At 42.5% G+C, this 14,198-nt stretch overlaps 1 long non-coding RNA gene across 1 annotated transcript; it reads right to left on the bottom strand.

The window, feature by feature from the left end:
- LOC122786913 lies at positions 1-2,789 on the bottom strand. The gene is made up of 3 exons (XR_006362501.1): positions 2,360-2,789; positions 1,547-1,579; positions 1-258 (listed from the first exon to the last, which is right to left on the bottom strand). It is a non-coding gene; the product is annotated as an uncharacterized LOC122786913 (long non-coding RNA).
- Between the last annotated feature and the right edge of the window lie 11,409 nt (positions 2,790-14,198).

Consider the following 14,198-nt stretch of genomic DNA (forward strand, 5'->3'; position numbering starts at 1 on the left):
ACAAATTGGAAGCCAGTGGAGGGAGCGCGAAACAGGTGTGACGTGGCCTCTGGACCAGCTGGAGTTGTTGAACAGATGACTGGTCTAAGTCCACATACAGAGAATTACAATAATCCAGCCGAGGTGTTATGAAAGCCTGGTTCGGTGTCTCTAAAACTTTGACACGGAGATACTGTAGGCCGTCACCTTGGCGACGAGACCAGGCAGATACCGCTGCGATCGATTGTCCAAAGTGTCCTCTTTTCCCTGCGTCTCATTCTAAAATGGTCCGAGAACAAAACACAGGTCAATCAGCATCGCGTGAACTCATTTAATGACAGTATGAAGGTGACACAAAGTTAGTCACACACATGAGGTTGTCTTGATTGAGTTTACTGTCCAGTGTTGGTAAACAACGACTTTCCTTTCATGCAGCAGTTCATCTAATGAAACGCCAGACGCTGAATATAAAGGAACGGTGACAAAAATAACAACAGGAGCAATGAATCATTGTGAACTTGTAGAAAAAGAAAAATCTCTGAGTGTGTGTGTGTGTGTGTGTGTAAATGTGTCGCTGGCCAGCTGCCTGAGCTCAGCAGCGGCTCAGTCACCTCGCCAACCTCCGTCATCCTTCCTTTCCGTACTCCTTTCATTTAGTGGGAATGTGGATTTTGCACTCTGCTGGAGTTACGGAGGTACGGATAAAAAAAAGAAAAAAGAAAAAAGTTGCAGAGTAAAAGTTGCTGCGAGAGAGAAGAAAGGAAGACATATGGAAAGCCTCGGGGCACAGAAACATTGAGGAGGGAGGAAGAAATTTACAGGAATCGAGGGAGAGGCAGTGAAGGTTAAAGAAGACTTAGTGTTAGCATAAACGGACCAACACAGAGGTGTGTACTGGGAGGCGTTCGTTAAATGTCACAAAGGCCAAATGTGTTTTTGGTAATGGCACAGTGCTGCACAACGACCCGGTGTAATCCCCGGGTGGGCCTCCATCACTTTGTCCCCTCAGGTGCAGCGCTTAACCTGCCTTGCTTCGGTAAGTAACCAGCTGTGCAAATGGCTAATGTGATTGTGAAGATATAAGCTCTAGATAATGGCATCTGCCTTGCAATCAAGAGCAATGTTCCTCCGATTCTGGCAGTGATGAAAAGGGAGAACGGGGCGGGGGGAAATGGATGTGCGGATGAGAGCTGAGCCTTCAGGGAGGGGAGTGATGTGTTGGTAAATGGTCGTGAAAGACAGAGGGTTGGCGGAGCAAGGAGATGCGCTGTGAAGGCAATCAGTTCACAGGGAAAGATAGAAATGAAATTGCACAATAATTTTAGGAGAGGACCGCCATGGATTAAGGGCAAAATACTTATTAATAAATCAAAGCGTGGTCATCGTATGGCGGTGTGGAAAATAAGCAGAAAATAACCACAATGAAGCGGGACTTTTTTATTTTATTTTTCTTATTTCTTGAGCTTATTTGTAAACCACTGGTGTGCCGCCTGTGACGCCTATTCAACTGCAGCATATTATAGTGGCCAACGTGATGTTATATATTATATAATGCTATATAATGTACCTGTGTTTCCCAGTGTAGTAGTTCCCTGTTCAGCTGCAGGATGCATGATAAAAAAAAAAAGAGAGCAGATTTGACATTAAACACATTGTAACTTTGGGAAATGTCAACCAAATTTATCTAACTTACTATAGATAAACTATTGGTTAAAAAAAAATGTTGCACAGAGGAAGGACAGAGGATTTTATGCCCCCATCGATGATGCCTGAAAGTGCATTAAGGAGGGGATTTTAACAGCAGGAAAAGCACCGGTGTTACTGTTAACATTAATAAAGCCTCTGCTCAGTTTAAGGATCCTAGTAAGAATGTGTGACGGTGAGCCAGCATGTAAAATACCATGACCATGAAGTTGAGGCAGCGAAATAGAATTCAACCATCCTTCAATTTATTATGCACAACAATATTCTTCCTACATGTCAAAATGTGTCGACAGTGAAAAGGATTCATCATGTTGAGAGAGAATAAACTTCTCATGAAGAGCCTGACTACTATTATGTTTATCTTGTTTATTTATTTGGGTAACAATAGGCTCATTTATTCTAACCAAGATCGACCTAATGCACACAATCGCCGCAACTTGCAAGACCAAGAGGCAGAGGGAGGGCTGATAAGGTGGAGGGGTGTCGAATGATAGAAAATGATGTTTTGACAGGAGGTGGTGGGGCACGGGGATCGCTAAGAATAGATGCACTTCCATTGGCATGAAATATTGAGGAGAGGAGAGCGAAAACAACACACAGGCAGCATGTGTCTGATGAGCAAACAAAAAGAGGAGGAATTATTAGCGTGACTGCTACAGGGAAGAGTAATATTTACCCCCGCACACGCCGTCTGCAGGACGCTGAACCAGAACAACGTGAGGGACATCTGTGTTTCCACTGCACCTCCAGAGTCACTGAAGGAGGAGAGGATGGAGCATTGCTGCAAACAATGGATGATTAATGATATCGTGGCTTGTGTAACACATCAAAAACCCGAGGAATTTATACAAGCATTGTTTTCTTTTCTTTTGTTTTTTCACCCAGAAAACCTGAAATGTACACTCACCTGACACCTGTGTTGTCTCCGGCTGCTGCTGCTGGAGCTCGTGTGTTCAAGGTTTGACATGTTGTGCGTTCAGAGATGCTCTTCTGCATACCTTGTGCTTGTAACAAGTGTTTATTTGATTAACTACTGTCTTTCTATCTTTCTAAACCAGTCTGGTAATTCTCCTTTGACCTCCACCATCAATAGTACCTGGTGCTTTTTGAAGTACCTGCTCTGACGTGACGTTGTCAGACTGCCGGCCACTGATTGAGTCATACCGAACAATGCCGAACTGTAGATCAGTTAAAAAGCCTTAAAAATCCTAATAAATGTGTGTTAATCGCCATCATTTAACAAGGAAATGTCTAAAATCTCAACATTTCACAGAGGAGTCTGGTGTATTTAGCGATAGCACTGGTAAGAGGCTGTGATCACGAGCGAGTGTCAGATGGAGTCATGCAGGGAGTACTGAACGATTCTAATAGACACTATGACTCCGCCCACGTTGAGGAGGTACTATAATAACGGAAAACAAACTAAACCGCGCAGAGTCGAGCCAACGCCATAAATATTTCGTCCTTTAAGGAGCATTTCTCTATAAACACTGGAGATGCGTGTAAAACCCCACAACAATGCCATGATCATCATTTCATTATCCGATCTTCTGTTTGTACTAGCAGGTCATCTTCACTGTGTCTATATGTCTAAATGCACATGTGATTGCGATGATATTTGCATGAACAAGCCGTTGAACAGATGTTCCTAATGAAGTGGCTGTTGGGTGATAATTAAGTCGAAGATGAAAGAACTACTGTTGATTCTTGAACCCTTTTACAATAAATGTGTTCAGTATGCAGTGCAGACTATCCAATTAATACTGATATGTAGGTAGGTAGATGAATAGGTAGATACTTTCTTTTCTATTTCATTAAAGGGTTTGTTTCTCACTTATGTTTGTCCTTAGTTTTGTTCAACAAATAAAGAGCAGCTGAGTCAATAACCAGGCTTAAAACCACAGCCACATCTGACCACAGGAAGAGCATTGATTGAGGAAGCAATTAAGTGAGCCTCACAATGTATTCATAGTCAAATGTTTCTCTTCTAATCATTCCCCCTTCTTTCTTCATCTCTATTCATCCTCATTGCTGTCTCTCGGTAACAGAAGTGTCACTGAAATCCTTTAATGATCAGTAATTGGCTGGTGGGAGGGCGGCATCAGTAAACACGCCGTCTCTCATTGTCACTTTGCACACACGCTGAAATGGCAAAAACTTCACTTTGCATCTCATCACTGTCCCGGCTCACAGCTCTAATGAGAAGCTATGGAGGTAGAACTGTAAGTGCACTGACTGACAGAGTGAATCACAGTCAGAAAGGCGCTGTTAGTCATTTCCATCACAGCCACGGGGTCGGCTGTATCCTCCACGCACCGTTGTTATTATGGCACAGGAATCACTTGCAATATACTGTAACAGCTTGTACAGTGCACGTGGCCAGGACACTCAGATCAATGTTTGACCACTTAGCTCTCGCAGCCATGTCATCAGTTGTCTCTGTGTAAAGACTTCGGCCCATGCTGTCAAGTAATGCCAATCCTGACACGCCGCCTCCACTCACCTGTCCGTCTATCCTTCACCCTGAAATATACAGCCATAAACCTGCTGCGTCTTCACACCGACCGCTATTTCTTTCTCTTTTTTTTTGTGCCTCCTCTGTAAATGTTGGGTCGAAAGTTCACTTTGAAATAATGGAGCATGTGACCTTTTTCTCTGCGAGCAGAAGACAGTGCTCCAGAGGAATTGGAGCATTTTGGATGAGAGGGTGAACAGAGGCGGGGCGTTCAACAAACCCCCGAGGGAGGAGAAGAAATGTCACAATCACTAGTGGAGCAAGGTCTGGCGTGGACCAACCTTTCCGAGTGTGGAATGAAAAACCACAGCCGCAGGATTATGGCCTCAAATTAGGGAATGGGAGCATATTTTGAATGGAAATGAGGATGAAGACAAGGCCATTATGGAAAATTATGACACGGTTGAAACATCCAGCTCTGGCTGCAGAAAAGGTTTGGTTGTTATTACATCGTCAGGCAGAGAGCACAATGCACAGTCATCCTCAGTCCACATCGGCTGTGACTCAGAACCAGTCTCTGTCGTTTGCTGTCACACGTTACTGCAGCTTTTCTCATATTTCTATGCACACGATACAGTAAGTCCTCATTTTCATTTAGTGTTCATACGAGCACTAGAATGAAGTAACTGAGTGGGGCTTTTAAAAATTACGAGGAAGCTAAAATAAAATGTGATTTACCGCCGAATAGCTTCACAAAGGTTAAATAACAACATTACAGTATATATACACATATATGCAGCGGAGGCGTCAGTGAAATGCCTCTTATTCACTAATAATGGGTGCAGTGTCAAGCATTGTCGAACTGCATTGTGCGTCGTTGCATATGGCAGACGTTGAGAAATCATGCAAATACACCAACACAAGCACTGGCCAATGTATGTGTAAAAGTAGGACATGCTAAATAGTGTTAACATTTAGGAATGATTGTCACTCCTGTTTCACAATCACAAACAAACAAGTCTAGTAGAGTCGATCCTCAGTGTGGTGCAATACGCACGTGTATCTCAACCAGTAATTTTGTTTTCTGGATATGTTTTAATATATGCATAAAGATTGAATAGACACACACTCAGCAGTAGTTCCACGTAACATTTCTCCAACATGCAGCCAGTTGTTACGCATGATAACACGACGACACTATTTCCTTTGAAATGGAAAACAAAAGCCAGTCTATTGTTTTAATTGAACGCATTTTATTTCTCAGACAATGCAAAAACTAAGAAACATTCACGTTATTATTATTTTTTAACAATTGCACCATGGTGTGCAGGATAAACATCTGAACAGAAATCTGTGAATAGTGAATAGTGAATAGTCTGTGTTTATCCAATGAAATCAGATCAATTTTTCAGATTTTTAAAGTTAGAGTTAAAACCTGAACCGTCTCTTAGTTATGCTGCTATCGACTGCTGGAGGAAATTCTCTGGTGCACTCACACTCACATGTCATTAACCTTGTTCTTTCTCTCCCTAGTTTGTGTCTTTCCTTCCCGTCTCCTCTCTCTCTGTGTCCTCATCTTGGAGGCTGCAGGATCCAGATCCAGTTCCCAGGCTATTATCATTATTATTGTTATTATTATTATTATTATTATTAGCAGTAGTAGTATTGTCATCATCATTATGTTATGACTAAAATTGATATCAGTATAATTTATATCAACAATCTATGATACTGTGTGTATAAATGACATTGTCGTACTATCATAACTGATTCAGAACCTATAACTTGATACAACTGTTATTTATCTGCTCCTTGTCTCTCTCTTCTGTCTCTACGTCGCCTTCCTTTCCCCTTTTCTCTCGCCTTTCTGTGCTCTATTTTTCCTTTCACCCCAACCGGTCGACGCAGATGCTGCACATCTCTGAGTCTGGTTCTGTCAGAGATTCCCGTTTTTTTCTCTCCACTGTTTACTCGTTGTGTGAATTGTTGGGTTTCTCTTCCCCTTATAATATTGTTTCTGATGCTGTATGTTGTGAATTGGAGCTATACAGTTAAAATTGAATTGAAAAAAATGAATTGATTTCCAGTTTCAGTGAGAAATCTAACCTGATTCAATTGTACAGAGCAACTTTACTCCTTTCATCCATAGAGTACATAACCACAGTGACACATGGCAAGATGCCCAGATGGCCTGTGCTTGATGCTCAGGACTTCAATCATATGCCCAACTGATGGTCGGTTCACTCATCTCTTTGGCTTCGGACCAATCCTGTCTCATCCTGCCCAGGAAAGCCATCACGAGGTCACTGTGTCAGGCCGGACCATCTTGCACAACTCTCCCGCCTGCAGGGCTGAAGGAGCTGACTGACCTAATTAGCTCTTTGAATAATTGCCATACAGCCTGGCACGGAGCTGATTTGGATGTATAGGCTTGTGTGTGTGTGTGTGTGTTATAATGACTATGTCTGCATAATAGAGGGAGTGACAAGCAACACAGAGGGTCACTGGGCTAAAATCATTTTAGTACTTTGCAGTCATTACTACTGAACAATTAATGGCATGGCGTGAAATGGTCAGTATTTATATAGCGCTTTAAAATGCTATACACTACAGTATTGCCATTCACCCATTCATAGAAGGCATGTACTGTATATGCAGCGCTGTGTTCCATCCATCATCAAGAGTGTCTTACCCAGGAACGCTTCAGCATGCAGACTAGTAGAGCAAGGAATTGAACTGCCCGCCTGCTCTAACTCCTAACTCCTAATGCACAATGGCCCTTGACACCTTGATCGCAGGTTAGGTCACTAACCCCGCCCACTTAGCAGATGGGCACTTAGATGAGACTTAAGCCACAATAAATAAATAGTCTTGGTCACCATGCACCCTGCATCTCTTAATATAACATGTTTTCTGACTGACATTTCACAGGAAATGTTTCTAGGAAATGTATTACCTTTGATTACAATGTATTGTAATAACTTAAATCACATAGTGTGCCTTTATAGTGATTCAAATATGACCACATACAAAACGTTCAAAATCACGGCTGTCACTTTTTATCCCAAATTCACAAAACAATTGATCCATTTGGAATGCTCTCTTGGCTTGTGACGTAACCGGACATTTAACTGTGAAAATAAGAGACACCTCTGAGCAAGAACACACATTATTTTCTAAACGTATGGAGGTCTCATACTGTCTTGATCACATGTTGTGAGATTGCTCTCCCTGACATCATTCCCAGCTGAGAGTCGCAAAGTGATATCTTTCCCCATATGAATCCCCAGCCTTCACCCTCGCTACTCTTTCTTTTATGAACGTCACGATGAGCCACGGGGGGGGAGGATCAGCTGATGTTCAGAGAGCTTTTTCAGCAAACCACACAGTCCGCTCTTTAAGCACTCGTTTAAAGGCCAAGTGCATGTACAGTCTCACAGGAGTTTTGTTTGTTAGTCATCCAGTGAGGCGTAATGAGCCAAACAATCAGTGTTACGTGTTCATAGCCCAGTGACACACAGCTGACATGGTCTTGGGAGTTTGAGTATCTACTGTTCAAACCGGAGGAGGGACTTAAACTGGTGCTTCATCGCTCATGGTACATTGAACAATCGTGTTGGCTTCTGTGCAACACAGAGAAATTCAAATCAGCATTGTGTGAACTCATTTGACAATGGTTTGAATGTAACAGACATTCATTTTTAGTTAAAGGACACACAAACGCTTTAAGGCACTGGTGTACTTCCGTGCACACATGTCGCATATCGTGGACCCTGGTATACTCGCACGTCAGGGCACTGTAGTATCCCAATTCATCGGGTGGCGGTACAAGTCTGGATGCAGGGAGCAGGAGACATTCCAACCCAAGAAGAAGAAAGACGATGCTACAGCTCAGAGCTGAAAGGCCCGTCGTGCAGGGGAGTCGGGGTGTCAGCCGGTTCAAGGGTCGCTAGGTCGACGCTCGGATGACTATCCTTGGTGATTACTCCTTCTGTTGTCGAAATGTTTTTTTCTGCTCGGTGAGTGGGGCTTAATACTCCACCTACCAGTGAGGCAGAAATTCAGTTTGCACATGTGCTGTCCATGTGCACAGTTCCAAAATCTCATCCTGCCCAAAAGCCTTTAAGCTTCTCATGACATGATGTCTTTTTTCATATATATATATGTTAATTACTTTTACCAAAAAATGCCACTCAAAATGTCTCTTTAGAAGTGAAATGTAAATGACTGAGTGGGATTTGAAACCCTGGAGAGGTTTGAAAAGAAACTTGTTTAGCTACATTAATGTTGAATTTTGCCAAAGCAAGAGAGAGAGAGAGAGAAGGGGACAGAGAGCGCAAAAGAGAGAGAGAGAGAGAGAGAGAGAGAGAGAGGTGGAAAAGGTAATAGTGTTCTCTCAATTGAGGATGCCTCATTACTTGTGGTTATGTGAATTGCATCAAAGCAGCTTATTATGATCATCAGTGCTCGATAGTGCAGATGGAGGTGATCCACTCCTGGGCTGAGGGCTCAGCCATAGTGTGCTATTGATTTGGCTGTTAAGAGGTGCTTGTGTTACAAAGGGCATGCATCTCAGTCTTCCATTAAGATAATTATGCTTTCTGTTGCCTTTTGCGCATCCCTCTGCCCCACTGAATGAATGCATTTTCAGGTAATTAAGTTGCTCTTTATGTGTTTTTTGCAGGACTCAAAACTAAGCCATGTGCGTGTTTTGCCAGGTGCTACAAGGAGAGAGATTAATTCTGTGGACATATGTTGTGCAATTTTGTTTTGTGCATGAATTTAACTATTTAATGATGTGAAACTGGGGCGTTCAAGCGGGCATTACAATCCAAATTATTCGAATTAGTATTTCATAAGACTGAAACGTAGCTATACGCTTACAAGCAGTGATACACTGTTTGAATGTGGTTATGTCCCACTATCTGTTTTCCTAAACATTAAATCTATATCTAGGCTGAGATTAATAATGGCCATGTATCTCCGGCAAGTAGCAGAGAAAGAAAAGTGGAGAATAACATATGATGAAGCAACAATCAAGTATGAGACAGAGAGAGGCAGAGCTAACATTGCTGAGGCTCAATTGCCTACTTGTCCAGGAGAAAATGAATTATCCACACCAACATCTGTCTTCAAATTCTTCTCCCCTTTCAGCCATCTCCATTTTTCTCTCCAGTGCAGCTCTGCTCTCCTCTGGTTGAGATGTTTTTTAGAGGGGTCGCAGGGCCTTTTATGTAGATACAGTAAAGTTGCATTTCCGACTCATAGCTGCAGCTCAATGTGTTTGATAAACTTCAAATTTAAAGTTCCAAAATATAAACAACAATAAATGGACATAATTTAGGCTTTGCTTAAGAGTTGTCCTGCCTTAAAGAAACACAGGTCTTTAAAACCAACACTTGACTCAGTGCCCTCTGAACACACACTGCTTGTGGTCTCCCTCCACCCTTTTAATCGACACGCAGTGGGTCTTCTCGGAGGACCTGTTTTGTAGTGAACCATTTGGTATTAGCATTTTCAAAAGGGCAATCGAGTCAGTGCGTCAGAAAACAGGGAAAGGTCACCAGGTTTCCTGCCGTTTAAAACCTCCACACTCTATCAAGTTCTTGCCTTGCTGCCACAGACCGGCTCATGCCAAACTGAAGGATTGCCTTTTCTTTTCCCCGGTGACATTAAGGGGGTCATTGAGCACTCCAGCCTTCGAGGACCCTGATCAAGCTAAACAAGAGCCTTCACCCCCGACCTGCAGCAGCGAGGTCATTGTGGAATATGGTAGGGGGATCTCAGATGGTTTAGGGCTCACCAGTGACATGACTGGCACTGAATCTCTGAGGTAAAGCAAGCATGCTGGTTTGGGAAAAGGCTGAGAGCACAAGAGGGTGGCTGCAGGGGGATTCATCCAGGAACGTCTGTCTGGCTTCCAGTGAAACTGGCGAGGCATGCCTGGTGCATGCTGGGTGGCAAAACAAGCAAGGGTCCCTGCAGAGGCTGGTTCCAGCGGCGGGGGAGATGCATTTACACTGTTAGCTAAGCCCGTAGATCCAGAGGGGATGGAGAGGGTGGCATGGGGAGGAGAGGCAGAGCTCCAGGGAGCAGCGTGAGTCTTGGCTTTGGATAAAAGTGTTGCCTCACAGGCACCGGTATCTACCGTACCCCAGGGTTGACCTTGGCAAGCCTGCACTCCCTGCCACCTCGTCTGCTTTTATAGAGATGTAATGTTGCGGTGGTGGGGCAGTCGCCTTAGTACTGGTTTATCATATCAAGGTTTGTTAAATGCTGCGTGTACCAAAACAATGACATTCTCACAGCATGAAGAAAACAGATTAATGTCTATCTGTTATAATTTCACATTTGCATCTACATAATCTATCTCATTTGTTTTGTTTGTATGGTTTATTTTTTTCATCTGTTTTGCCAGATGTTTGCTCGACGTGCTTTCATATATATACATATATATATATATATGAAAGCACACAACAGATAACACATACAGATGGTGAACCAAAGTTGCATTAAGTATGAATGCTAGAAATTAATATAAATTTTACACCAGCGAGCCAATTAATTACATGCCATATGGATGTGACAGATATGTAAACAAATGTGTGGTCTGTGTTCAGGATAAACAATAACCTCTTTACACGGTGTAATGACTTTAACAGTGATATATGAAACAGTATGCTGGTATGTACAGTGTAAAAAGATGCATTAAAGAAATGAATGAGTCAAAGATCTTAGCTGTTCTTTGGAGCGCTACATAAATACATTCCTGTTAAATTACATCACATCACATCACAGGGTTTGGGCTCTGAGTCCCCCTACAGTTGGTAAACGGTATTGTTTGTTACAACTGTCAGAAAATATGTCGCAGTAACATGCAATGGTACTGATAAACTCTGAAGTGGGACTTCTGAGGAGGACTGTGACATAAAGTAGAACTTATCAGAACTTATCTGACATCAGAAGTTCCATATATTGCCATTACAGGCGATGTAGACCTGTTCAGGCTTTAACAGGAGTGCCATTCACACCAAACCAGCTAGCACGTGGTAGCGCATCGGCCTGTTACGCTATGATTTGTGGCTGACATGCAAAATTGAGGAGCGCTATGCTAAATTAAGCGTATTAGATTCCAAGAGCTAATCATGACATTAGCATACATTAACCTTATTTGGAAGGATGGGCCGTCTGGACTGCCGCTTGCTGAAGTGCATCATTTTCACCTTTAGAAGAATGCTTGGCCCCGTGCTCAACTTAAATGCATCAGTCGCCCCGCCGTAACTCCGCCGTAATAATTGCATTCTTTTTATCGAGGTAAAAGAAACAAACTTATGAGTGTTATCTGTTTTTGGGTTATCAAAGTCCTTTGTGAAGGTTACACACTGCCAAGATACAAAGGTATAAAATGACCCATCAAGAATAGATGGTGTTAAAAGAACAATGTTCCCCTTTGGGTACCCTTAGGATGGCCAATTTTCAACTTAGATTTTCAAAAGCTCCACACCAACTACCGCTTGGTTGCTGCACTCCCTCGCAATTACCCTGACACTAAAAGAAAATCCTGGCTAGAACCCTGTATCTGTTGTGAGCTGATGTACCATCAATAAAAAAATATCTTGGAGACATTATTTGAAGGTTGAAATACTACATTGTGTTGCTTTAAATGATAAATGGTTGGTTTGACAACTATCAAGATGAAACCGTGCTCTTGTGGTCCAGCTGAGGGTTTTAGTGTTCCGTTCTCGATCAATAATAGTTTCCTTTTGTCAACCTTAACTTTGATGATTTCACACTAGCGACAACCACATCAAATCAATCACTAACTTTCCAAGGCCGAAACTAACTTTTAATAAAACAAAGATGCAAAAAGGCAAAACCAAACTAAAGTAACAGGGAACAGGAACAGGGACCACAAGGAAAGTATAGAAACTAAAGTGCAGAAAATAGAACGAACAACAGTCCAATAAAAATCACCTGGAGAACCCAGTTGTCATGACAATATTACAGCTGCCAGCAAATAATAGAATTATAAATAACCAAATATTTCTTTTGAGGGTTTGGATTTGATCTACATTCAGATAAGAGCTGATAAAAACAATAAATCTGCATTTTCTATGTAATTGGATCATTATTGAGATCCGAAACACATCTACTATTGCTTAAAACAAACCTTTATCAGGCAATTTTAATCATTTATCATTTGTTGTTGTTTACTGTCGTACCTGACAAACAATATGAAACGTGGTTGAGATGTGGTGAAATGTCAATTTCTTCTCAAACGTGCCACTAAAAGGTAAATATCCAAACGTCATATTTATGCACACAAACAAACTGGTTGAGCACAGTGAGATTTCTTGGCATCATTTGTTCACTTCTCATTGGCTAATACCTTTTCTCTCCCAGCAGCTGGTGTCTCAGCTGCTGGGTGATGTCTTCTTAGGGATGATGGGGTCCGGGCTAACGCAAAGTGACGTCTTTACAGGTTTGCACAGATTTTATTTTCTTAAAATCAAATCTCCCAATTAGAACTCAGAGACGCACACAAGGCACTTTCGGGTTCGGTGAATCTCAGTCATGTCATTTTCATTTTCTCCTCCCTCCATTCGCCTGCCCCTTCATTGCCTCTGTCAGTCTGTAAACGACGGCTGAATGTGCGTCTCCACCTGCTCCTTTCATCGCAGACATGTTATCATCTCCCCAACACACTTTCTTCCTCATTGCCTCCTTTCTTTCACCCTCTCCCGCGCCCCTCATCACTTGTCCCTTCCCTCACTCGGTCTCTTTTTCCTCCATTTTCTCTCTCTGCGACTCTCCTCGTCCTTTTTGCCTGAGCGGCATTTGGTGAGCAGGTAAATAAATCACTAAGCAGCTCTGGAGAAGATAACGAGGCAACGGGGGATAGTGTGCACTCTGCAGATGTGTGCAGATGCTTCGCCTCGGGCCACATGGAAGAGGACCATACCACTTGATGTATACACCAGATATATCTGCCTGCCCCAAAGAAAAACACATGGACTCAGATCACGTTCTCTGAATAAACAGTTTTCAGGCCTAATATTTTGCTGTCCAGTCTCCAGCAGGCTGAGGGGCAATGAAGGGGTAGAAAAAGGGAGTGGTGCAAATTTCCCATTTTCATCCTTCTCCTTCATGCTGTCTGAATTTACCACTCTTCCAGAATCACTCATCGCCTCCCAACAGGGAGCCGCGGAAGCCAAAAGGGAGGTTAAGAGATGGTGAGAATATGCCTGGAGTGAAATTTCACTCTTCATGATTTTACACGTGGCAGATACAGAGAAAATCACCAACGCGCAAAAGGCCCAATTACACTTTCTGAAAAGCAGAAGAAGGGAACAAAATTGCGACATTAGGGTAATGAAGGGAAAACTTAGCTAATGAGAAAGAGAGACAGAGAGACTTTACTGCCATGCTGGTTTAGTGACAGACAAAGGAGCATAGTTCAAGAACAATGACAGACTCAGAAGAGGACTTTTAACTTGCAATTAAATCCCTGCGTTAGGGAAAATTATTATTCTAGCCCTGGGAGAAAGAACACTAGCTTTTCATCATTTAGAGGGAAAAGAGAAACTGTAAAGTGAGGAGGTGATGGGGGGAGAGGAAGAAGAGGAGCCAGGAGCAGAGTGAAGAGATACCCTCTTACCAGATGACACTAATAAGAAACACCGAGCACCGAGGAACACGGGGACAAATAGATCGATTGTCTAACCGCTGACCAAATGTTAGGCAAGGAAAAGGATAAATGAGTGAAAAAACAGAATCACGGCACATAATACATGCTTTGATTGCATTATTCTTTTATAAGTAATGTTGAGGTGGGACTCCAATATGAAAATGATGTAATTATTGCTGGGAAATTGCCAGGATGTGTGCGTGAGTGTGCATGTGTGTGTGTGTGTGTGTGACTGCTGCATGTACAAGTTTATGACACTGAAGAGTTTTCTTCTTGCTGATTAGGCAGGTGAAGTGCTACAGTATATTGGGATTTGCTCGGCTAAATGCTTCATGGCATCGAGACAATGGCTTATTTATTAACACTTCTGCC

This window comes from Solea senegalensis, linkage group LG20 (genome assembly GCF_019176455.1).
Source record: "Solea senegalensis isolate Sse05_10M linkage group LG20, IFAPA_SoseM_1, whole genome shotgun sequence".
Taxonomy (NCBI): domain Eukaryota; kingdom Metazoa; phylum Chordata; class Actinopteri; order Pleuronectiformes; family Soleidae; genus Solea; species Solea senegalensis.